Source organism: Chiloscyllium plagiosum, unplaced genomic scaffold (genome assembly GCF_037043375.1).
Source record: "Chiloscyllium plagiosum isolate Xiang-an unplaced genomic scaffold, Cpla_swu_hap1 HiC_scaffold_27, whole genome shotgun sequence".
In the NCBI taxonomy this organism is placed as follows: domain Eukaryota; kingdom Metazoa; phylum Chordata; class Chondrichthyes; order Orectolobiformes; family Hemiscylliidae; genus Chiloscyllium; species Chiloscyllium plagiosum.
The window spans coordinates 6,729,649-6,754,974 of NW_028270165.1; the positions used below are offsets into that span (position 1 = coordinate 6,729,649).

Genomic DNA, 25,326 nt, shown 5'->3' on the forward strand with positions numbered 1-25,326 from the left:
CTTCTTCAGGACTGGGGATGGGTGCTGGGGCAGTGGGCTAAAGTGGGGATAAGTGAAGACAGGGAGAGGGTACGGCCTGATGAGTCAATGGGTGGAAGAAATCAGCTTCGTGAAAGGGAAAAGTGGAAATGAGGGGCACGGGGCTGAGAAGGGAGTCGGGGGATGGAAAGGGAGGTTATTTGAAATTGGAGAACTTGATGTTGAGTCCTACAGGCTGTAGGCTTCCTGGGCAGAAGATGGGGTGTTGTTCCCCCAATTTACGGTTTGGTTCGTTGTGGCAATCGAGGAAGCCTAAGATGTTCTTGTCAGAAAGGGAGTGGGAAGGGGAATTAAAATGAGTGGCGACTGGGAGGTCTGGTCAGCCTCTGCGGACCCAGCTGTGATGCTAGCCAAACTGTTCCCCAAGTTACACTCGGTCTTCCCGATGTAGAGAAGACCACAATTTACAAACACGTGATAAATGCAGTATCTCAATGTGAAGTTATAGCCATTGCTGTGAAAAAAAAGCAGAAAGGAGATGTATTGTTTAAATGGTGATATATTGGGATGTGGAGCAAGTGAGAACTGCAGATGCTGGAGATTAGAGTCAAGGTGTGGGGCTGGAAAAAGGTAGTAGGTCAGGTAGCATCCGAGGATCAGGAAAGTGGACATTTCGTTCCAAGCATTTCATCAGGAATGATGTGTGGATGTGTAAAGGGGCCTCAACATCCTTCTACACCAGTCACTGCCAGTTGTCAGACAGGTGCAGGTGAAGAGCTTTTCCCTGAAATGTCGATTTTTTTTCCTGTTCCTCAGATGCTGCCTGACCGGCTGTGCTTTTTCAGCATCACTCTAATCTCAACTCTGATTTCCAGCATCTATAGTCCTCACTTTTGCCTGGACAGGTGCAGCAAGCAATCAGCAAGGCAAAGGGTATATTAACAAGAGGAATTGAGTTCAGAAGTGGGGATGTCTTCCTGTGTTAGGGAGTCATTGAACATTATTCAAGGCTGAGTTCATCTGATTTTTGAACACCAAAGAAATGGATGTTTCTGGGGGAAGTCAAGTAAATGATTTAACACCAGTATAAAACAGTTACAGAGTCAGACACCAACAGAACCAGACCCTTTAGTCAAACTAATCTAAGGCGGACTATATTCGCAAACTAAACTAATTCCACCTACCTGTGATTGGTGCATATTCCTCCGAACCTTTCCTATTCATATACTTATCCAAATGTCTTTTAAATGTTGTTACTCAACCTGCATCCACATTCATTCCACATACAAACCACTCTGTGTTAAAAGAAAAGTGCCCCCCCTGCCTTTTTAAAATCCTTTCTCCTCGCACCTTCAAGTTTGCTGCCTAATCTTGAAACCCCCACCTTAGGGAAAGGATACCAGCGGTCACCTCATCTCTGCCCCTCGTGATTTTATAAACCTCTGTCAGGTCACCTCTAAACCTCCTGTGATCCAGTGAACAAGCCCCAACCTATTCATCTCGATGGTTGTGAATCTGCCGATAATCTGTTGAATGTTGGTGCAGGCTTGAAAGACCAAACAGCCTACTCCTGCTTCCAATGCACTCTGTGTGTCCAGGACAGCAAGAGAACATAAGGCATCGGAGCAAAAATTGGACCATTCAAGGTTTGCTCTGCCATTCAATCATGGCTGATAGGTTCCTCAGCCACATTCTCCCACTTCATCTCCGTAACCCTCCATCACCTTGAGACTCAAGAACGTCTCCATCTCAATCTTAAATTTCCTCAGTGACCTGGCCTGCACAGCCTTCTGTGGCAGTGAATTCCATAGATTCACCACTCTCTGGCTGAAGAAGTTTATCCTTATCTCCATTCTGAAAGGTCTTCCCTTTACTCTAAGACTGTGCCCACTGGTTCTAATCCCTTCAACCAATGGAAACACCTTTCCAAATTCCACTCTGTCCAGGCTGTTCAGTATTCCTTGTTTCAATTAGGTCTCCACCCTGAGTGTGGGCCTGTTAATTAGCATGAAGCAGACCCTTCAGGATGAGGTCCAGCAGGGATTAGGTTCAGCAAACTGAGAATGGAGAGAGTATGTGGGGTGGAGATTTTCAACTTCAAAGGAATAAGAGAGTAAACAGAGTTCACTATGAATGAGAATTGATCAGGTGAGCTGATGGGCCAAGAAGTGGCAGTTTAGTTTAAGAGGTGTGTAGTTTGCATTTTGGTCAAGCAATCCAGGTAGGACTGACACCGTTAAGGGGGATGTTGCAGAACAAAGAGACCTTGGAGTGCAAGTTCATAGTTCCTTGAAAGTGGAGTCACCGGTAGACAGGATAGTGAAGAAGGTGTTTGGTATGCTTTCCTTTATTGGTCAGAGCAGAGAGTACAGGAATTGGGGGGTCATGTTGCAGCTGTGTAGGTCCACATTTGGAAGACTGCATTCATTTCTGGTCTCCCTGTTATAGAAAAGATGTTGTGAAACTTTGAAAGGGGTTCGAAAAGATTTTTAAGGCTCCTGTCAGAGTTGGAGGGTTCGAGCTACAGGGAGAGACTCAAATGGCTGGGGATATTTTCCCTAGAGCACTGGAGGCGTTCGTAAGGGGCATGGATAGGGTGAATACCCAAGTTACTTTTGCCAAAGTAGAAAGGTCCAAAACTAGAAAGTATATGTTTGAGGTGAGGGAGAATTTTAAAAGGCATTTGGATGGGTACATGAAAAGGAAGGGTTTTGAGGGATATGAGCCACATGCAGGCAAATTGGATTAGGTTGATTTAGGATATCTGTTTGGCCGGACAAGTTGGACCAACTGGGCTGTTTCCGTGCTGTATGACTCAAATCTTTGGTGAAAGCAGAAGTGTGATTGTGAAGGCTGGAGTTTCAGAGCAGATTTCAAAGATGTTTTGCCCTTAATGGGAACAGAAGAAGTTACAATGAAATCTTGCAGTTGTGAGACAGCAACTGAATGAGTGAGTACATCCAGGATTTTGGTGGAAAGTGGGGATTCATTGCACTGTGGGGATGAAGCTCTACCTATTGATTAATTCACGCTGGTGAATGAAACCAGGCCTCAAGATTAGGAGTACTAAATTTAGGACAGAGATGAGGAGGAACTGCTTTTCCTGGAGAGTAGTGAATCTTTGGAATTCTCTGCCCAAAGAAGCAGTAGAGGCAGCTTCATTAAGTATATTCAAGACACAGTTGGATGGGTTTTTGCAATGGTAGGGGAATTAAGGGTAGTTGGGACAATGCAGGGAGGAGGAGCTAAGACAATGGATAGATCAGCCATGATCTTAATGAATGGCGGAGCGGCTGGATGGGCCAAATGGCCTACTCCTGCTTCTATTACTCTGAAACTATAACCCTGCATTTCCCATGGCTAACCCACCTAACATGCACGTCCCTGGACATTATGGCTAATCCTAATCAAGGCCAGTGTGTAATGTAGTGATGTGGAAAATGAACATCAGAGAACAATTGAAAGGGACAAGGAGAGTAAATGTACCAGCAATCAAAACTAGATTCTAAAGATCACAAAAATTGAAACTAAAAATGGTGTGTCTGAATGTGTGTGCATTGTAACAAAAGTGAATGAATTGACTACATACATTGAAGTGAATAATTGCAATCTGACACTCCGACAGAGACATGGCTTCAGGGTGACAAGGATTGGATCCTGAATATTGAGGGTATCCTCAAATGGGAAGTTAGGTAAAGGTGGAGGGTTGGCACTGCTAATCAAAGCACTGATCACAGGGTAGTCTGGTGTCAGCTCAGATTTCAGGTCCTGATTTCTCTGTCCTCTGTTGATCTCCCTGTTCCCTTCTACACCTTCTGGAACAATAAAACATTCAATCAATCAAGCCCCAACCCACAATCTCCCAGCCTGTCAACATCCAGGCACAGTGTAGTCACAGCAGGGAATCACACAAGGAAAATGAAACCAAATTTGAAATAAATAGGTGCTTGTGTTTAATGTTTGTTCATTAGCAAGTAAACCAGAAATAGAGCTCTCCCAGGATTCTTATACTGCCCTATTTGAGGAATTCTCTTCCCCCTTATATCTAACTATTAGTACCCAGCTATGATTTACAACAATACTTACACCAACAGAAGTAAGGCATGTGTTCTCAAATAGGTAGAGACATACAGGATGGAAATAGACATTTTTCTCTCTCATGACCCCACCGCACCGCACCGCACTACACTTCACTTGCAGAGCTGGTCTAAAATGTCACTTTTTGTTATAAAACTTTAAGTTCTCTTGAGAAGGTGCCTTACAGGTAGTTCTGGGATTTGCATGTTAATGATGCCTGCAACCCAATCAAAAAGATGAAAGACTGAACAATCCAGGTTTGTTCAACATGTCATTTCAATGACATGGACACTGTCATGTTTTTCCATAAATTCTATGTCTTATGACCTTATTCTTGACAACCACCTAATGAAGGAGCAGCGCTCCAAATGCTAGTGCTTCCAAACAAACCTGTTAGTCTCCAACCTGGTGTTGTGATTTTTAACTTTATCTATTTTAGGGGGGGATTTGCAATACAAAATTATCCATAGTGTGTAGGGATGTGCAGGTTAGGATGGATTGGCAGTTCTAAATTACCCATAGTGCCCAGGGATGTGCAGGTTAGGTGCATTAGTCAGGAGCGTTAATATTGTTAGAAACAAGTTTAATAAAATTTAGACGAGACCACCAAAACTGAAAACAAGACAATTTATTCTACAATCTTGCAAGAAAGGGCATGAAATGCAGAAGCAAATGAGCAAATTAGAACTCAGGTTAATGTACAGTTATACCCTTTGAGCTGAGTGAGGGCATCTCTCCAGACTCCTAATTACCCAATCTCTCTTACTGTACCAGACCACTGCCCAGCTGCACTCCACCCTTATTACTTCCCCAGGTTGGCAACCTTCCTTTCTGTAAATGCTGACACATACATTTATTTTGTCAAGATCTGGTTTAACATTTTGTATCAATTCTGCTGGTACATTCCATCCTCGGACATTTCATTAACTTGTATCGTTTTGTATAGCTCAAACATTTCGGTTATCTCAGCTTTTTGCTGAAAGCATAACTTTACAAAAAGAACTTTTTGTTATAGTAATTACACACCAAAGTTAGCATTTAATTAACCTCAATTATACACTGAAAAGTCCCTAAATACCTGCAGGGTTAATAGTTCTCTTGCTGTACCCCTTTTCTGTATGCTTTTTCTATATCTGCAAAAACATACTTTACCCATTTCTAACAATTCCCCCATTTCTGTTCTTAACCATTTGTTGTTTTTGCAATCTTATTTTCTGCCCTCTTTTCACCCTATGGTGTCGAGGTTCACAATCTAGTCATTTCTGACCTTCTAAGTTTGTACCATTATTGGTTGTTGTCCTCCCAAAGACATTACCAGCTTAGTCATTATCCATTTTAACACATTAAACCCTATCAGTAAACCTACAATTATTAGTAGCACATAAATGCCTAAATTCACTAACCGTTTTCCCACCCGATCAATCTCCAGTTACCCCATCCCCATCCCCATCCTTCATCTTTTCGGAATTCATCTTCAATTTCTCTTATATTGCTTATCTTTTTCTTTACTATTTCTGCCTTATCTTCCACTATGGAAGAGGTGTCTGGGATGAAGGTGCAGCATTCTTTACCAATCAGAGCACAGGTTCCCCCTTTTTCGGCCAAAAGATAGTCTAAAGCCATTCGATTATGTAAAGCTGTCAGTCTTGTGGCAATCATTTCAGTGGTTATGGCTGATATTTGGGATTGAGTTTCTCCCATCGCGCCGGTGGTATCATTAATTAAATTTTCAAGGGCAGCTGCTATTTCTGTATTTCCACCTCTGCCCTTGTAGTGCCGTAGTTTGGGAGTAGTGTCCACAGTAGACGGTCTCCTTCTGAGACCTCTCTGGTCTTGCGTCTTATCCCCCCTTCCTTTCTCAGGTTGGGCTCATGCTTTTCTATTCGGAGGTGAGGGACTATATAAGGGAGGTAACAGCAGCCACTCCAACCTTTCTGGTTTTGGGGAAGTGTTTCGTCAACTTCATAACATGACACATTTGATCACACGAACATATTTTTCCCCGGGAATAAATGGATAGGCCTTCAGACCGCATACCCAATATGTTCCGTTTAATATTTGGGGAGTGGTCGTGGCAGTGGCTTGACTGGTGTGGACACAAGATGATTTTCCCAGTTGGAAAGGTGCAGCATCATTCTGATTACAGAAACAGGTGGTATTTACTGCTCCTTTCGGTGGGGAAATTCTAAGACTATCAATAGCGCCCTGATTTTTCGGTGCTGGCCTTGGGAACCATCCCGCAAAGTTATATTTGCTCCTTTCAGATCTCCACTTTGTATTATTTGAACCCACATCAAACTATTGTACATCGTACACTTTTTTTAGTGAGGCGGGTTTCCAGATTCGCCATGGTGTGGGACCTCTGCACAGACCCAACAGTCGGCAAGTCCCTCTTGTTTAGCATAATTCTGGCACAGCGTAGTGAAGTGATTTTTCGCATTTCCTTGAATAGTTAGTACTACTAACATTACAATACTATACCAGTATCTACCCATCTCTGAACCCTGCCTATAAGCAAACGTTAGAAGAGTCTTTTGTCTCCGTTCATTCTTTCTTCCTTAACTTTCAGAGGGTTGTCTGTAGGATGAGCGTGCCACTCCGTCTTTGGGGCGTTCACAGGACCTTTAACGTGAGTGTGATGACTCCACCCTTTCTCAGCAGTCCGAATAGCAGTTTCACTAGTCAGGAGGGTTAGGAATGGTCCCTCCCAGCTCGGGTGCAGTTTGGTATCTTTCCAGGTCATGATCAGGACCCAATCACCCGGTTATATTCGATGTACTGCAAACTCGAGTGGCAGTGTCTGTACCAACAGGCCTTTATTCCTAAGAATAGACAAAGAAGAGCCGAGCGCCACAATATAGTTCGTTAAAAACTTATCATTGAACCCTGACCAGCCGTTAGGCAGTCTTTCAGCCTCGATAATGCTTCCCTCTATCCCGCCTACTACAGTATATTCATTGTGCTTTTTACCCTCAATCATCCGGGAGGACCCGTCGATAAACAACCGAGGTCTCGCATGCAACGGTACGTCTCTTAAGTTCATTCGCACTTTAGTCTGATATTCAGTAATATCAAAGCTGTCATGTTCTGGATTGACAGGGGCCACCCCCCTCTCTCCGCCACAGAAATGCAGCTGGATTCAAGCAACTGTCTGTGACTAACACAAGGTCATCCTGTTCTACTAGGATTGTCTCATATTTCAAGATCCTAGAGTCTGCGAGCCATTGTCCTGCATTCTGATTTAAGAATTCTTTGCCTTTTACTCCAGAAACCTTGAGACCTTTGTTAGTTAATTTAACACCGCTAGGTCTAAAGCTTAGGGATGATCGTGCTGCTCCCGTATCCACTAAAAACACTGTTTCCTCTCCTTCAGGTCCCACCTTTAAATTTATCAAGGGTTCCCGGTGGGTCACAGGAGGAGGGAATCCCTGACTCCCCTAATCTTCATCAAAAATCATCAATGATACCGCTTCCCTTTGTCGTCCGAACCTTGGACATTGTCTTTTAAAATGTCCTGTTTTTCCGCAGTAATAACATCCTGCCAGTTGCTTCCTTCCCCTACCATTGGCTCTCTGTCTCTCTTGTCCTCCTCTGTTCTCTGATTCTAACTTTCTCGTCGTAATTTCTTCAACTGCTGCAACCATTATTTTAGCTTTTTGTTTTTGTTTCTCCACTTCCCTTCTCTCACACACTTTCTGTGCCTCATATAACAGATCTTCTATCTGTTTTTCACTCCAGCCTTCTAATTTCTGTAATTTCTTTTTGTATGTCCGGCCATGATTTAGTTACAAATTGGACCTTTAAAAGTCCCTGTGCTACCGGATCATCGGGATTCATTCCCGAATATTTTCTACAGGCTTCTTTTAATCCCTGTAAAAAGGCTGATGGGGCTTCCTCCTTTTCCTGTCTTACTTCAAAAGCTTTAAAAGAATTCTGAGACTTAGGTGCTGCTTCTTTAATACCCAAAATGACCATTTCTTGAAAGTCCCTCATTTTTCCTCTATCGTGTTCATCCATACCCTTGCAACGGAGGTCCACATTGGGGAATTTGGTTTTGGCTGGTATCACTCCCTCACCCACCGGATCTCTCTTTTCCATTCCCTCAGAGCAGCTCTTCTAATCATGCCCCTTTCTTCTCCTGACCGTACCTGATGTGGGGTGCTGACTACTAAGGCTCCCCTAAAGGTAAGTTTCCGACTCTCCTCTACCAATAAGGCTATTGCTCCCACTGCCTGCACACACTCTGGCCAGTAATGTAGCTTTCCATTCTTTAATTAACAATGAATTAATGCAGTCATGTTTTAAATTAACCATGAATCAATATGACAGGTCACTGAGAATGTATGAAGGAATCCTGCCAATTAATATTGATTCAGGCTAACACAATTGAATTATTATAAATATTAATTATTAATTATATATATTATATAATTCAGGATGGAAACACAACCAAGTGATTAAAACATTTTTAAAACTGTAATCGCGCAGTTCTGTTTGTTTACCAGTCACTTGTGACTTCTCATTCTGTTTCTGTCATTGTTTTGCTCGAGCACATTCATTTTTAAGAACCTCAACAGATTCCATAGCACCTTTTGCAGTTAATTCGATCCCCAATTTGGTGGCAATATCTCGTCATGAACGCAAAACTGATTCTTCATGCCTCTCATCACAAAACTGTTTCCATAATCCAATTAACTTTTGTTTTTGTTCCCACTCCCTTGGGCTTAAAATTTAAGGATGACCTTGCTGCCCCCGTCTCGACTAGGAAAACTACGTCCTCTTTGTAAGGTCCCACCTTTAAATTTATCAAGGGTTCCTGGTGGGTCCCCGGGGGCAGGAACTCCTGACACCCCTATTTTTCATCAAGGTTCATAAACGGCACTGCCTTTACTTCCTTTTTCAGCTCTGGACACTCTCTCTTAAAGTGACCTGTCTTTCCACAGTAATAACATCCCGCCTGTGGGGATTTCCACTTTGATCCTTGATCCTTGTTCCTGTTTACCAGACCCCTTAACATCTCCTCCCCGATCCTTTCTCCTCACTTTATTTTCAACATGCTGCCCGCCACCATTCCGGTTTCCTTATCCTTTTAGTTTTCTCCTTTTCTTTATTACCTCATTAACCGTGGCTTATCATTATTTTTGTCTTCTGTTTCTGCTTCTCATGTTTCGTTGCCAGATTAATTACTGAGCTGATTTAACCAACTGAACAGCTTTAGGGCCACCTCCTGGCCATTCCTCATCACCCAATGTTTTGTTTAGACCTTGATTCTTTTCAAGAAATATTGCAATTTTTCTTGCTCCCTGTAATCTCAAATACAGTTTATCAATTGATGCTTGCTTTTCTTTCAAGCCTGTTCCTAACTATACATTTTGGAATCTTACTTGTAAATATATATTAATATATTATAAATTCACTTAGTCAGTGTTTAATATTCAAAATGCAAAATGCACACAGTTCCCAACTCTGAAATCCACCACAATCACCCGGTTCCAGTCCCCTGATTCAAATCCAAAACTAGTCCTCCCAAGTAGTCCTGACCAGTCATTGCTCAATTGCAATGCTATAGGTCGTGAAATAACCAGAGCTGCCTTAAAAGGATTTGTCTGTTCAAGTTAAAACTTCAACTGTCCTCCATAAATCGCTTTTATGTAAGGATAAAAGAGATTAGTTAGAAACTGGTAGTAAAGCAGTTATGACCTGTAAAAAGAACAGTTTATTTCATAATCTTGCAAAATCCTTAACCTTAAAAGAAATCATGTTAAAATTTCCATAATGGAAATCAGATTCAAAACAATTCCGGATCTCAAGCTCCAGGGAACATTCAATCACCAACAAACAAATGTGCATTCACACTGAATCACAAAGGGATAAACTTTCTACGAGCTGTACAGCTCTTTTCTCTCACTCTCTCACACTCTCACACTCTCACACTCTCACACAGACACTTTTTGAGTTTCCCGCAATGACTCCTCTAGCTTTTGAATATTTTTTCTGGACGTCTGGCCATAAGTTAGTTACGAAGTGCACCCTCAGAAGCCCTTCAGCTACTAGCCCTTCTGACACGAAGCATAATCTGATTCCTCTTGACTTTAAGGCTGTTTTTCATTGACATTTTATCATCTTTTTTATCCTTTCCTCGCGTCCAGGATTGTACTTCCAATCTCTTAACATTTTTCCTAAAGGACTGTCCATTGGAATGTGGTCCTCGGACGTCCCTCTCATGTCCCCTTCGACACTTAAACAACTATTCTTGTTTCCCATTTTAATAGTCGGCCGTTTCTTTATGTAATTTAGTTAACCTTACTGAGGTCCGGTGTCACCTTCTTCCACACCCATTTCAGGGTCCTAACCTTCGCGTGGGGGATTTTCCCTCTTAACAACCGGTCTAAGGCTGGGTGATCGAATCAGGTAGACACCTTACTCATCAGATTAATCTAGCCAATTAAACACTTTATTTTTAAAGTTGCCAATTTCCCATACTTCTCGTACGTCCCGTACTTCTCGTACATCCCCGACCACCAAGGCAATACTTAAAGATCCCTTTTCTTACCTTGGTCTGTGCACAAGAGTTACTTGGTCGAATCCGCGCGCCCTTATCCCACGGCAATACCTGGCAACCACTACCGTTGACTATCCCGGTCGCTTACCGACCGAACTTCCCGCCGTGTGTTTGTGCACCCTGTCCCGCAGCAATTCCCCGGATATATCCACCTGGCAACAGTGACAACTGCTACCTACCCTGGTTGATTGGGTTCGCCTAACCCGGTCGCCCAGAACCCCGGTTCCCTGGATACCCAGATATATCTGACTGGCAACAACTGCCGCTGCCGGCCACCCGGATATATCCACCTGGCAACAGTACCAACGGCCATCCACCCTGGCTGATCAGGTTCGCCTATTCCAGTCACCAGCACTCCGGTTCCCCGGATATATCCAACTGGCAGCAACTAACGCTGCCTACCCCGGTCGCCCGGATAAATCTTTTAAGACCTTTCTTACCCGGGTCTTGTGCACAGAAGAGTCACCCGACCGAACCTGCCGTGTCTGCCCATCTTGTTTTCAGGGTCTCTCAGTCCGGATCACGCTCTCCCAAAGCCGCTGCGGAAACAAGGGGAAACCAGAGATCCCGAAATCAGCGAGGTGCACCTTTTCCGTTTCTCCAAGAATGCCGAGTGACCGGAGTTTGGGATCCCAGAACTAGCCCCCAAATCTGTCAGAAACAAAATTCAATAAAATTTAGACGAGACCACCAAAACTGGAAACAAGACAATTTATTGCGAACTTGCAACTGAGGGCTTCAATTGCAGAAGCAAATGGGCAAATGAGAACTCAGGTTTGTGTACAGTTATACCCTTTGAGCTGAGTGAGGTCATCTCTCCAGACTCCTAATTACCCAATCTCTCTTACTGTGCCAGACCACTGCCCAGCTGCACTCCACCCTTATTACTTCCCCCTTCCCCAGGTTGGCAACCTTCCTTTCTGTAAGTGCTGACACATACATTTATTTTGTCGACAGTACATCAAGATCTGGTTTAACATTTTGTATCAATTCTGCTGGTACATTCCATCCTCGGACATTTCATTAACTTGTATCGTTTTGTATACCTTACGCATTTTGATTATCTCAGCTTTTTGCTGAAAGCATAATTTTTAAAAAATAACTTTTTGTGATAATAATTACACACCAAAGTTAGTGTTTAATTAACCACAATTATACACTGAAACGTAAAGATACTCTTCCCTAAATACCTGTAGGGTTAATAGTTCTCTTGCTGTACCCCTTTTCTGTATGCTTTTTCGATATCTGCAAAAACAACACTTTACCCCATTTCTAACAGACTATCATTAATTTCACAAGGGAACGGCTGTGAATGTTATCACTTGGTGTCCTGTTCACACAGATTCACCGATGCTGAGGCAAACGTTCTTAATTGCCTCACAACATCCTGTTATCACTTGGTGAGCCCAGGTGTGCCTATCTTTAAGTTCTCTCCTCTTTCTGAGCCTTCCTGCCTGTTATTTTCTAGTGCAGTAAATGTATTCAATAATTGTGGGCGGCACGGTGGCACAGTGGTTAGCACTGCTGCCTCACTGCACCGGAGACCCGGGTTCAATTCCCGCCTCAAGCGACTGACTGTGTGGAGTTTGCACGTTCTCCCCGTGTCTGCGTGGGTTTCCTCCGGGTGCTCTGGTTTACTCCCACAGTCTAAAGATGTGCAGGTCAGGTGAATTGCCCGTAGTGTTAAGTAAGGGGTAAATATAGGGGTATGGGTGGGTTGCGCTTCGGCGGGTCGGTGTGGACTTGTTGGGCCGAAGGGCCTGTTTCCACACTGTAATGTAATCTAATTCAGCATTACATTTTAGTCTGAATGTTTAAAGACAAGTTTTAAGACTATATACTTTCTCACCCAGATGCCCACACCCTCATTCCTCCCTTTGATTGCACCGAGATCACTGAAAGAGAAGGCTAATCCAAACGAATGCCCTTCAAGGTGGTCCAGCCATCAACATCCTGCAGAGTGGCACCACCATCTTCGCAGCTCATCTGGTCATATTTATCATCGCCATCGACACGTGTGGGTGAGCCATCGGATCGCAAAAGGAGCATCTTCTGGGGCAAATCTATATCACTAAGGGACCGCATAATCTTAGCAATTAAATACCCAACAATACCAATACCGACAAACAGACATAGCTAAATTGATAAGCCAATTGTACCATCAGCCCGATCTGCAGTTTCCCCAACTGGTCCCTTCAGTCATTCTGTCAAGGAATGCCTGGATCTCTTCTTATATCTCAGTAATATTGCCAGTGAGATCGGGAATGCCCATAGTGCATTTATCTTGGACAATGATGCAGACCTCACCCTCCTGGGCAAGTATATAGTCTAAGGCATACTGATTCTGCATAGAGTAAAGACACAGGTCTGATAATCCCAGTTTACTCTGTTCCAGAGCCTCTTTAGTCTTATTTCCTCGAATGATCAGGCGGCAAAAGAGGGAATTGCGGTTCTGTTGACATGTCACCCCTGCCAATCCTTCCAACCTCAGGGTACTCTGGATTCCCCAGCCTATCGGGTGTCCTGTATTGTCACGCAGTCCCTTGGGATCTTTCCAATTGGAGCAAGGTTGGCTGAGACCGACCGCTGCATCCTCCTCAGATGGAGGTTCCATCGACTTGTCCACTGGCCAGGACAAGGTACTGTTGTGGGAACAAGGGCTCCGATGGTGACCTTATGAGGGACATCTTTGCCATCAAGGACAAGGACATTGGTAGCTTTACCTTAGCTGAAGAAATAATAGTCTGGTTTGGTGTATATTAGGGAGAGTTTGTCAAAATAGGTTACTGAAATGTTACAGCAGGGGGTCTGGTCAGGTCTACAGAAGTAAAAGGTCGACGTTTTGCAAGAGGAGTTGCTTGAGCGCTGTAAAAAATGGGCCAAGTGACTCGAGCACTCGCACTGTATGGGAGACAATGGTCCTCAGAATGCTGTTCCCATTGGGCTCTCCCTTAGCTCTATTGTACATGGTCTTGGTGACAGTATCAGGTTCTGAAAAGAGAAAAGGCCTATAAATGCGCATGGGAAGGGTTCAGTTCCAGGTCCATGTGCCACATAAGGCCTACTGTACGCCAGCCAGTGTTACACCAGCTGTTTGTATACACAGACCCGAGGTTATTGGAAAACGATATTTCTCTTCGCAGGGTCGGCAGTAGGAAGTCTGACGAATAGAATGGAATCGGGGACTGAGGACGGGGCAAGTAAGTCATCTCCCGATAGAGAGGAGTAACATATTACTACCTCTGGGGTGAAGAGCATTCTGTGGGCCTGTATAAATACGTTGTTTGTGGATTGAGGAGTTTCCCCTATCAGGCTTCCCTTTTCTCAAGTCGGCCCGTCCTGCAAAATGGGATGGTGTTCCTGGGCATCCTTAAAATATTTACCATAATAACGGGGTTGATCATTTTTATCCTCACTCGGCTTGTGTCTGCAGGTAAAATCAAAAAAACATGGTAACGACATGATAACTCCCACTGATTTCTACTGTCCAGATGGACCATCTGGTCTTTCTGATGTAAGAGTCCATTGCAATAATCAATCTTCATCACGTCAAAGGCGTCTGGTCCAGTGCACTGGACGACATCTCCTCAGCATGGGTGGTGGATAATCTCTGATCATTCCTGGTCGCATCCATACTTAGTGGCTTTCCCCATCAGGATGTTGTACGTGATCAGAAAGGTGAGGAGACAAGCGATCCCCCACATGTCCCTCCTCTTAGTTCAAGTATCTGAAATAAGATTAACATTAGAACAACAGCAAAATTCAAAACCCATCAACAATGGTGCAGTTGGACCCAAGCTGAGTGCCCAGTGACTTTGACCACCATAGGGGTGGGAAGTAAAACCTGGAAGGGGCCATCCCAACGAGGTTGGAGACCTTTGCCAGTCCAGGTCTTGACGAGCACGAACGAACCAGGCTCTACCCGTGACGAGGCTGAAAGGGAGGGTACATCGCTGTAGGCCGTACGCTCCTGGGAGTAAAAGGCACGCATAACACTAGTTAGAGCAAGAACATAACCAATCATTGCTTCGGTCATGTGGTGGAAGTGGACTGAGAAGGGAGTTGAATCGTTCCAAGGGGTACGGAGGCGGTGACCAGAGAGACTCTCAGCTGGAGACAGTCGTGTCTTGCTCGCAGACATGGATCGCATCTGGAATAAGGCCACAGAGATTAGCATAACCAGGAGAGGCCATACTCTGCCACTAATTTGGCAAGTTTAGTCTTGAGTCTGGTTAAAACATTCAACAATGCCGGCCGCCTGAGGATGATAAGCACCATGCAGTTGCCGACAAATACAAAGCTGGGAACAGAGTTCTCCGTTAATATTACCTACAAAGTGTGGTCCATTGTCCGAGCCAATGCACGCAGGTATACTGAAGCGGGAATTATTTCCTTAAACAAAATTTTCATCACAGTCTCAGTAGTAGCATTAGGAGGAGGGTAGGATTCAATCCACTTCAAAAAGACATCAGCAATTTCTCCAACTCAATGAAGTCCAGTTGAAGTGTCTCCAAGGGACCCTCCAGCAAGGGAGTTCTCGTAGAGATACTTGAACTAAGAGGTGGAGGATCGTCTACCCACTAACCTGTTTGATCACGGACAACATCCTGATCGGGAAAGCCACTGACTGAGTATCGATGCAATCCGGTACAATCTGAGATTATCCTGATGTCATATGGTGCACCAGATCAGACGTTTTCAACGTGGAGTCGCTTGAGCGATGGCGTGAGCTGCCAGAGGAAGTGGTGGGTGCTGTTACGATGACAAGTTAAAAGGCTCCTGGACGGGCATCTGAATATGAAGGGTTCAGTTGGGTCAGGGCCAAGTGATGGCAAATGCGACTGGAGTCATAGAGATGTACAGCACAGAAACTGACCCTTCGGTCCAACCCGTCCTTGCTGACAAGATAGCAAACCCAATTTAGTCCCAGCTGCCAGCTCCCGCCCCATATAGGGGCCAAGTGATGGCAAACGTGACTAGATTAATTTAGGATATCTGGGCAGGTTGGGTCAAAGGGTCTGTTTCCGTGCTGTGTGACTCTAATTGTCTTCAGTGAGAGCAGAAGTGTGGTTATGAAGGCTGGACTTTCAGAGCATGTTCTGCCTGACTGGAAGCAGAAGAGTTTGACTGAAGTGTGTCGGTGTTAATGCCTTGATGTCTCATTTTGCTTCCACCTTCTCGGGGTCGATAACCATTTTGTGTCTGGTCCTTCATCAAGAAGCTGCATTGCAGGTTCACCCTGAATTGACACTTTTTGTTTGCTTCCCAAAATCAGACCTGCTCACTCTCAGCAGGATCCCAGTGTTGTGAAAGATATTAACTTTCAGGTGGATGTATCCAAAATTCAGAGAGATGTCAGTATTGATGTTTTTGCTTTTTCTGCCCCTGTAAGATCCTGAATCAGCACCTTCAGGGGAATTAGTTAGAGCGGAGTGAGAACAGAGGGGTAGAGAGAGTGGGATGGTGCTTTCAATTTTGTGGAACAACAAAAGAATATTCCACAGAAAGGAGAATTGTTTGTTCTGAATTTCTACCCTGCACTGATAGTGATGACTTTTGTAATCTCTTTTTGCAGAGTATTTGAACATCTGAAGATTGAAGTTTCAAAATCAACAGATGAAGGGCTTATGCCCGAAACATTGACTCTCCTGTTCCTCAGATGCTGCATGACCTGTTGTGCTTTTCCAGCGCCACATTTTTTGACTGACTCTCCACTGTCTGCAGTCCTCACTTTGACGTCAATGTCTGACAGTCACTCAATCCATCGGGACCGCAACGATTTTTGACTGTGATTTCTGTGAGAGGGATCAATGCTTTTCGGTTCCTGTTTGAGGACGTTTTCAGTATCATTGGGACTGGACGAGAGCCCCCACTGTTGCCGCGCACTGTGTGTGGAGCCTGAAACAGTTATACGGCCTGGAAAGGGGATTTCACAGCAGGGAGGGGCTCTACACGTGTTTGTGTGCAGCTGAAGCTGTGGCCATGGAGAAACCTGAGGAATCCCGCCCCGTGGAGGAACCGTGGAAGTGTGGCGACTGTGGGAAAGGTTTCCGTGTCCTGTCTGTCCTGGAGACTCATCGGCGCAGTCACACCGGGGAGAGGCCATTCCCTTTCACCGACTGCGGGAAGGCCTTCAGTCATTTCTCCCAACTGTTGGCCCACCAGCGGGTCCACACTGGGGAGAGGCCCTTCAGCTGCCCCAAGTGCGAAAAGGGCTTCAGCACATCTTCCACCCTGCTGAGGCATCAGTGGATCCACACCGGGGAGAGGCCCTTCATCTGCTTCAGTGCGGGAAGGGCTTCACCTACTCCTGCAACCTGCGGAATCACCAGCGAGTTCACGTGCCATCGCAGGGGGATTGAAGGAGTGACGGCCAAGTGCCATTATTGATTGGACTATCAACCCGGTTCTGGGGACTCCCGGGTTCGAATCCCGCCACGACAGATGGCAGAATTGGTATTCGGTCAGAAATGTGGAGTTCGGAATCTAACGATCAGACTGTTTCAGGGAGGGGGTGGTGCAGGAGAGAAAGCCCCCATCTGATTCACTCTCCCCCTTGTTAGGGAAGGGAACCGCCATTGTGGGAAAGGATTCACTCAGTCGTTCCAGCTGCATCCTTTACCCGGTCTGGCCTACACGTGACTCCAGACCCACAGCAGTCTGGTTGACTCTACACTGCCCCTTCCTGGCAAATGAGCGGGGCGAAACTTACTTGGAGACAGGGTATGGGTTGAAATTGCTGAGTGAGGCAATACTTCCTCTGGGTTACGGCTGTACCAAGGATCCGATTACAAAGGGACAACTTGGTGCTGACCAATAGTAAAGACAGTGAGGGGGGTGGGACAGGGGAGGTGTGGTGTGTGCACTTTGACCTTGAGGTGCTCAAAAAGCAACTGCTTTTTCTCTGCCTTTTTCCTGGGTGTGGGGGATCTGAAGCTGTAACAAAGTTGGGTTGCAATAAAGGTTACCTGAACTTACCGCCGGGCTGACTCTCATTGAAAGCTTTGAGCTCCAAGAGGTTTTTGTTTTAAAGCTGCTCATTTCTAAGTTTAGAACATAGAACAAAGAACATAGAACAACACAGCACAGAACAGGCCCTTCAGCCCTCAATGTTGCGCCGACCTGTGAACTATTCTCAGTTCGTTCCCCTACACTATCCCAAAATCAACCATGCGCTTATCTAAGGAATGTTTAAATCTCCCTAATGTGGCTGAGTTGACTACCTTAGCAGGTAGGGCATTCCACGCCCTTACCACTCTCTGCATAAAGAACTTGCCTCTGACATCTGTCTTAAAGCTATCACCCCTCAATTTGTAGTTCTGCCCCCTCGTACAAGCTGATGTCACCATACTAGGAAAGAGTCTTTCACTGTCTACCCTATCTAATCCTCTGATCATCTTATATGTCTCTATCAAATCCCCTCTTAGCCTCCTTCTTTCCAATGAGAACGGACCCAAGTCTCTCAGCCTTTCCTCATCAGACCCTCCCTCCAGACCAGGCAACAACCTGGTAAATCTCCTCTGCACCGTTTCCAATGCTTCCCACATCCTTCCTGAAATATGGGGACCAGAACTATACACAATATTCCAAGTGTGGCCGCACCAGCGTTTTGTATAGTTGCAGCGTGATATTGCGGTTCCCCGGAACTCAATCCCTCTACGAATGAAACCTAACACACCGTATGCCTTCTTAACAGCACTATCCACCTGCGTGGCAACTTTCAGGAATCTATGCACATGGACTCCAAGATCACTGCCTTCCTGTTATTCTTCCCAAAGTGAACCACCTCACATTTAGCTGCATTGAACTCCATTTGCTACCTCTCAGCCCAATTTTGAGTTTATCCAAGTCCCCCTGCAACCTATAACATTCTTCCAAACTATCCAGTACTCCACCGACTTTAGTGTCATCTGCAAATTTACTAATCCATCCACCTATGCCTGCGTCTAAGTCATTTATAAAAATGACAAACCGTAGTAGTACCAAAACAGATCCTTGTGGCACACCACGAGTAACCAGACTCCAGGCTGAATATTTTCCATAAACCACCACTCGCTGCCTTATTTCAGAAAGCCACTTTCTAATCCAAACTGCTTAATCACCCTCAATCCCATGCCTCTACATTTTCTCCAACAGCCTACCATGTGGAACCTTTACGGAGGTCAATGTACACCACGTCAACTGCCCTACCCTCATCTACATGCTTGGTCACCTTCTCAAAAAGCGCAATGAGGTTTGTGAGACACGATCTGCCCTTGATGAAACCATGTTGACTATCTGAAATCAAATTGTTGCTTGCTAGATGATTTTAAATCCGATCTCTAATATTCCTTTCCAAAAGCTTTCCTTCAACAGAAGTAAGGCTCACTGGTCTATAATTACCTGGGTCATCTCTGCTGCCCTTCTTGAACAAGGGCACAACATTTGCAATCCTCCTCTCTGGTACTAAACCTGTCGACAATGACGACTCAAATATCAAAGCCAAAGGTTCTGTGATCTCCTCCCTCGCTTCCCAGAGAAACCTCGGATAAATCCCATCTGGCCGAGGGCACTTGTCTACTTTCACTCCTTCTAGAATTGATAACACCTGTGTGCAACTAACCTTGATCCTTTCGAGTCTAATATCTCGTACCTCATTCTTCTCCTCTACAATATTCCCCTTTTCCTGAGTGAAGACCGATGAGAGATATTCATTAACACCTCTCCAATCTCCACAGGGCCCACACTCAACTTCCCACTTCTGTCTTTGATTGGCCCTATTCCTACCCTAATCATCCTTTTATTCCTCACATACCTATAGAAAGCTTTAGGTTCTCCTTTATTCTATTTGGTAAAGACTGTTCATGTCCTCTCTTTGCTCTTAACTCTCTCTTTAAATCCTTCCTAGCTGATCTGTAACTCTCCATCGCCTCTTCTGAACCATCTTGCCTCATCAACACATAAGCCTCCTTCTTCTTTGTCACAAGAGATGCAATTTCTGTTGTAAACCACGGTTCCCTTACCTTATCACTTCCTGCCTGACAGGGACATACCTAACAAGGACACACAATATCTGTTCCTTAAACCAGCTCCACATTTCAATTGTTCCCATCCCCTGCATTTTGCTACCCTATTCTATGCATCCTAAGTCTTGCCTAATTGCATTATAATTGCCCTTGCCCCATCGATAACTCTTGACCTGCGGCATGTTCCTATCCCTTTACATCGCTAAATGAAACCTAACTGAATTATGGTCACTCTCTCCAAAGTGCTCACCTTCCACTAAATCAAACACCTGATCCAGAGTGACCTCCCCTCCTGCACACACTGGACAAAAACTGATCCATACGACGTACTAGAGTGAAAGCATTTCCAGTCAATGTTGGGGAAGTTAAAGTCCCCCATAATGACCACCCTGTTCCTTTCACTCCTACCCAGAATAATTTTGCTAATCCCCTCTTCCACCTCCCTGGAACTCTGCGGAGGCCTATAAAAAAACTCCAAGCAGTGTGACCTCTCCTCTCCTGTTTCTAACCTCAGCCCACATTACCTGAGTAGATGAGTCCTCATCAAAAGTTCTGTCAGCCACCGTTATACTATCCTTGACTAACAAGGCCATGCCTCTCCCTCTTTTACCGCCTTGGCTGTTCTTAATGAAAGATCAAAACCCTGGAACCTGCAACATCCATTCCTCACCCTGCTCTATCCATGTCTCCAAAATGGCCACAACATCCAAGTCCCAGGTACCTAGCCGTGCTGCAAGCTCACCTACCTTATTGCAGATACTCTGGCGTTGAAGTAGACACACTTCAAACCAGTTCGCTGTCTGCCAGCACATTCCTGTGACCCTGAAATCCTGTCCCTGTGATTCCTACTCTCATCCTCCTATGCACTACAGCTACACCCCCGGTTCCCATCCCCCTGCTGATCTAGTTTAAAGCCACCCGAATAGCACCAGCAAATTTCCCACCCAGGATATTAGTACCCCCCTGGTTCAAGTGAAGACTGTCCTGTTTGTACAAGTCCTACCTTCCCCAGAATGAGCCCCAATTATCCAAAAACCTGAAACCCTCCCTCCTGCACCATCCTTACAGCCACGTGTTCAGCTGATATATCTCCCTATTCCTTGCCTTGCTATCACGTGGCACGGGTAACAAACCAGAGATAACCACTCTGTTTGTTCTAGCCCTCAGCTTCCACCCTAGCTCCCTGAAATCCTGCCTTACATCCCTATCCCTCTTTCTGTGGGAGATTAGAAATGTTGTTTTTGCAGATGGGAGAGGTGGGGTAGTGGGGGAAGAGAAGCGAAATTCTTGTAGTATGTAGCATACGTAAGGCTAAGACTTTAATGAATATACAGGGTCTTTTCAAGAAAATAGTTTTAAGCTAGGAAATAACTTGAAAGTGTTGTAGTTGACCACAAAAAGAAGCAACAGGGGCATTTCACAATAAAGCTTATAGTATGATAAGAGAAACTGGATAAAAGAACAAGCTGTAACAAACAAGGAACAAAGAATGCAGACAAGGACAGCAGGATGGCCAGATAAGAAAATAACTAACAAGTGAGGTAATCGGCTTATGATCGGATGGGAAAAGGGAGGCGTGATTCCGCAACTTGTAAACTGAATAAGAAAGCTAACATGCTCTGTTTTGGTGCGCATTTCTGCTTGATTGCAGAAGCGTCTGGTACTTGCAAGACTGTAATAAATTGTTCTTGTTTCCAAGGCTTTGTCTCACGCTGATTGATTTGTGAGTGAGTTCTCTTTCTCACAATTGGGGGCCTCGTTCCGGGATGCAAAACTCAGACCGCTTGACACTCTTGGGATGACGGGGAGGTGTACCTCGCCGATTTCGGTGATCTCCGACTCCCTTGCTTGTCGTTGGCGGTTTGGGCGAGTACGATCCGGACTGGGAGATTTATGGCCGGACGTCCAGAAGAATATTCAAAAGCTCAAGGAGTCGTTGCGGGAAGCTCAAAGTGTCTGTGAGATACGGTGTCTGTGTGTGTGTGTGTGTGTGTGTGTGAGATAGAGAGAGAGAGAGAGAGAAAGAGAAAGAGCTGTACAGCAACTAGAAAGTTTAACTCTTTGTGATTTGGTTTGAATGCACATTTGTTTGTTGGTGATTGAATGTTTCTACTTTGTTCCCTGGAGCTCGAGATCCGGGACTGTTTTGAATCTGATTTCTGCTATGGAAATTTTAACATGATTTCTTTTAAGGTTAAGGATTTTACAGATTATAAAATAAAATGTTAACTCCTGTTCTTTTTACAGGTCATGACTGCCTTACTATCAGCTTCTAACTAATCTCTTTTATCCTTACATAAAAGTGATTTATGGAGAACAGTTGAAGTCTCAAAAAGCATATAGTTGGTCAGATTAATCGGACGAGTAAGGTGTCTCGTCAGGACCCTGAAGGGGGTGTGGAAGAGGGTGACACCGGACCTCGTTAAGATTAATTAAATTAGCAACAATGGTAGGCAAGGTAAGTTGCCTGGGTAACGATCGATCTGTAAATAACGTTAAAGGGGAGTCCTTTGGGGAGAATGTTGGGAAATTGGGAACACAACTCCCGGACGCGGGGGAAAGATAAGGCTATAATGGTAAACTACTATTGTTGTTTTGTCTGGACTAGATAAAATATTAAGGCGTCTGGTATTTTTTGGCCCAAATTTGGGTCCGATGAGGATTGGCTGTGTCAAGATCTTAATATATATGTCAATCGGAAAGAAGCGTACAGTCAAAAAGTGTCCAATTATGCGGTTTGTTGGATAGGGAGTGCAGGAGTAAAATTATGTCCCATGAATAGGGAGGAATCAGGGAAAGAACAGAAAAAGAATGAACAAGGGAAGCCACAATGGGACCCCTTAACGTGTTTGCCGCCCCCATATACTACTCCCCGGAACGAGCCCCCAGCTCCCAATGTAGAACCGAGCCCAGACACAGAAATGGGAACGGACTCTGAACTAAAAGATGCAGAACCTGGGGGGGGGGGGGGGGCAGAGTCACTCGAGCCACCACACGTAAAGGAGGGGCAGAGATATCGGAAAATGTAAAATTATGTCCCTTACGAGAGGTTCCGATTGGGGAAGGTACAATCGGATATGTAAATGCTCCCTTAACTAGCAGTGAAGTTAGGGTCTTTACAAAGGAAATGAAAAGTTTAATAGAGGATCCGGTTGGACTAGCCGAACAATTAGAGCAATTCCTAGGGCCTAATTTATATACCTGGGGAGAACTGATGGCAATTTTAGGAACGTTATTTTCAGGGGAAGAACGAGGTATGATTAGGAGAGCAGCTTTATAGGAATGGGAAACCAGGCACCCAGTTGGGGAAGAAGGGGCCCCAGCTGAACAGAAATTCCCAAATGTTGACCCACATTGGGAAAATAATGACAGAGAAGACAGGGAGTCAATGCGGGATCTATGAGAAATGGGAATATTAGGAATTAAAGAGGCAGCACCAAGATCATAAAACTTTGTTAAGGCCTTTGAAGTACGACAAGAGAAGAATGGAACCCCTTCTGCATTTCTTAAAAGGCTCAAGGAGGCCACAAGGAAGTGTTTGGGAATGGATCCCGATAATCAGATAGCACAGGGACTCTTAAAGGTCCAGTTTGTAACGAAATCATGGCCGGACATACAAAAGAAATTACAGAAATTAGATGGATGGAGTGAAAGACAGATGGAAGAGGTGTTACGAGAGGCACAGAAAGTGTATGTGAAAAGGGAAGACGAGAAGCAGAAACAGAAAGCCAAAATGATGTGGAGGCAGTAGAAGAAATAACAAAAAGGAGACTGGGGTCAAGGGATAACAGGAAGGGTAGGGGAGGACACGAAAGACAAGGGTCAGATACCTGGGAAAGGAGGCAACAAACCAGAGATAACCACTCTGTTTGTTCTAGCCCTCAGCTTCCACCCTAGCTCCCTGAAAGCCTGCCTTACATCCCTATCCCTCTTTGTTTTGTGGTTAGCACTGCTGCCTCACAGCGCCAGAGCCCCAGGTTCAATTCCCCCTCCCCTCCCACATCTGCGCGGATATCCTCCCATTTTCCAAAGACGTGCAGGTTAAGGTGAATTGGACAAGCTAAATTGCCCCGTAGTGTTAGGTGACGGGGAATGGGGCTGGGTGTTTTACTCTTCGGTGGGTCGGTGTGGACTTGTTGGCCCGAAGGGCCTGTTTCCACACTGGAGGGAATCTGATCTAAAGTTCTGGAATTTATATATTGATGAACTGAAACCTGCAACCCGTTCTAAAAGATGAAGGACTCAGCAGCGGTCCAGGTTTGTTCCAAATATTGCATCGGTTGCATGACACTGTGATGTTTTGGTATTAATTCTGTGCCTTATGATCCTGCAGCACAGCTACCGGCAGAAGAAGCAACGCTGCAGAAGCCAGTGCTTCCAAATACACCTGGGTGGGCGGGTGGTCCATAAGGGGCGGGGTTTAGATTGGAGGGTGGGCGGAGTACACGGGCGGGGCGTGTCTCGTGAGATGGTCGCGAGCTAGTAGGCGGGGCAAGGCGGCTATCCTAGAGGCGCGCGGCTTTGTGGGCGGTTGCGCGTGAGGGCAGGGGGCGTGGTTTGACTCGCGCGGGGTCCGCGGCGTAGGGGCGGGGTTTGGTTCGCGAGGTGGAAAGGAGTTTGTGCCCTCGAGCCGGGGCTTGGTATCGATGGGGCGGGTTTACATGCAGCGTTCCAAAGTGCGGGGTGAACGAACTGCGTTCGGAAGGGACGGGGTTAACGAGTGCGTCCGGAAGGGGCGGGGGTTTACGAGCTGCGTCCGGAAGGGGCGGGAGTTTACCATCTGCGGTCGGAAGGGGCGGGGTTTATGTGCCGCTTTGGCGGAGGAGGGGGCGGGACCAGTGCCAGGGGGCGTGGCCAGCCCGAAGCAGGAAGTGTGCCAGCGGCCTGTTTCCTCCGCTGGAGCTTCGGCTGCAGTAAGTAAGGTAAAGCTTTATCAATATTTCCTTTTACAGAGTTTGTATTTAATAACCAGTAATGGTTACTCAATATCATCATAAAGTCCCAAAATGCAATTCTTTTCAATCCATAGCAGATCAGCACGAAGAGTTAATTTTCTACGGGATTCAACAGCCTCAGCACTAAAACGGCTGTGAATGTTGCCACTCCGTTAATATTACCTACAAAGTTGGTCCATTGACCGAGCTAATGCACGCAGGTATACTGAAGCAGGGAATTATTTCCTTAAACAAAATCTTCACCACAGTCTCAGCAGTAGCATTAGGAGGAGGTTAGGCTTCAATGCACTTCGAAAAGACATCAGCAATAAGCAAAACACATTTATAGCAACTCAACTCATTTCTCCAACTCAATGAAGTCCAGTTGAAGTGTCTCCAAGGGACCCTCCAGCAAGGGAGTTCTCGTAGAGATACTTGAACTAAGATGTGGGGGATCGCCTATCCACTAACCTGTTTGATCACGTACAACGTCCTGATCGGGAAACCTGACTGAGTATCGATGCGATCTGGAACGATCCAAGATTATCCTGATGTCATATGGTGCACCAGATCAGACGCTTTCAACGTGGAGTCGCTTGAACGATGGCGTGAGCTGCCAGAGGAAGTGGTGGGTGCTGGTACGATGACAAGCTAAAAGGCTCCTGGACTGGCATCTGAATATGAAGGGTTCAGATGGGTCAGGGCCAAGTGATGGCAAATGCAACTGGAGTCATAGAGATGTACAGCACAGAAAGAGACCCTTTGGTCC

At 45.3% G+C, this 25,326-nt stretch overlaps 1 protein-coding gene and 1 long non-coding RNA gene across 2 annotated transcripts in view; both read left to right on the forward strand.

The window, feature by feature from the left end:
• LOC148142974 (uncharacterized) overlaps positions 1-25,326 on the forward strand; it is a 247,978-nt gene that overhangs the window by 219,274 nt on the left and 3,378 nt on the right. The window lies entirely within an intron of this gene.
• Positions 12,573-16,320, forward strand: LOC148142976 (uncharacterized). Its single transcript, XR_015751738.1, has 3 exons — positions 12,573-12,639; positions 13,762-13,818; positions 16,194-16,320. It is a non-coding gene; the product is annotated as an uncharacterized LOC148142976 (long non-coding RNA).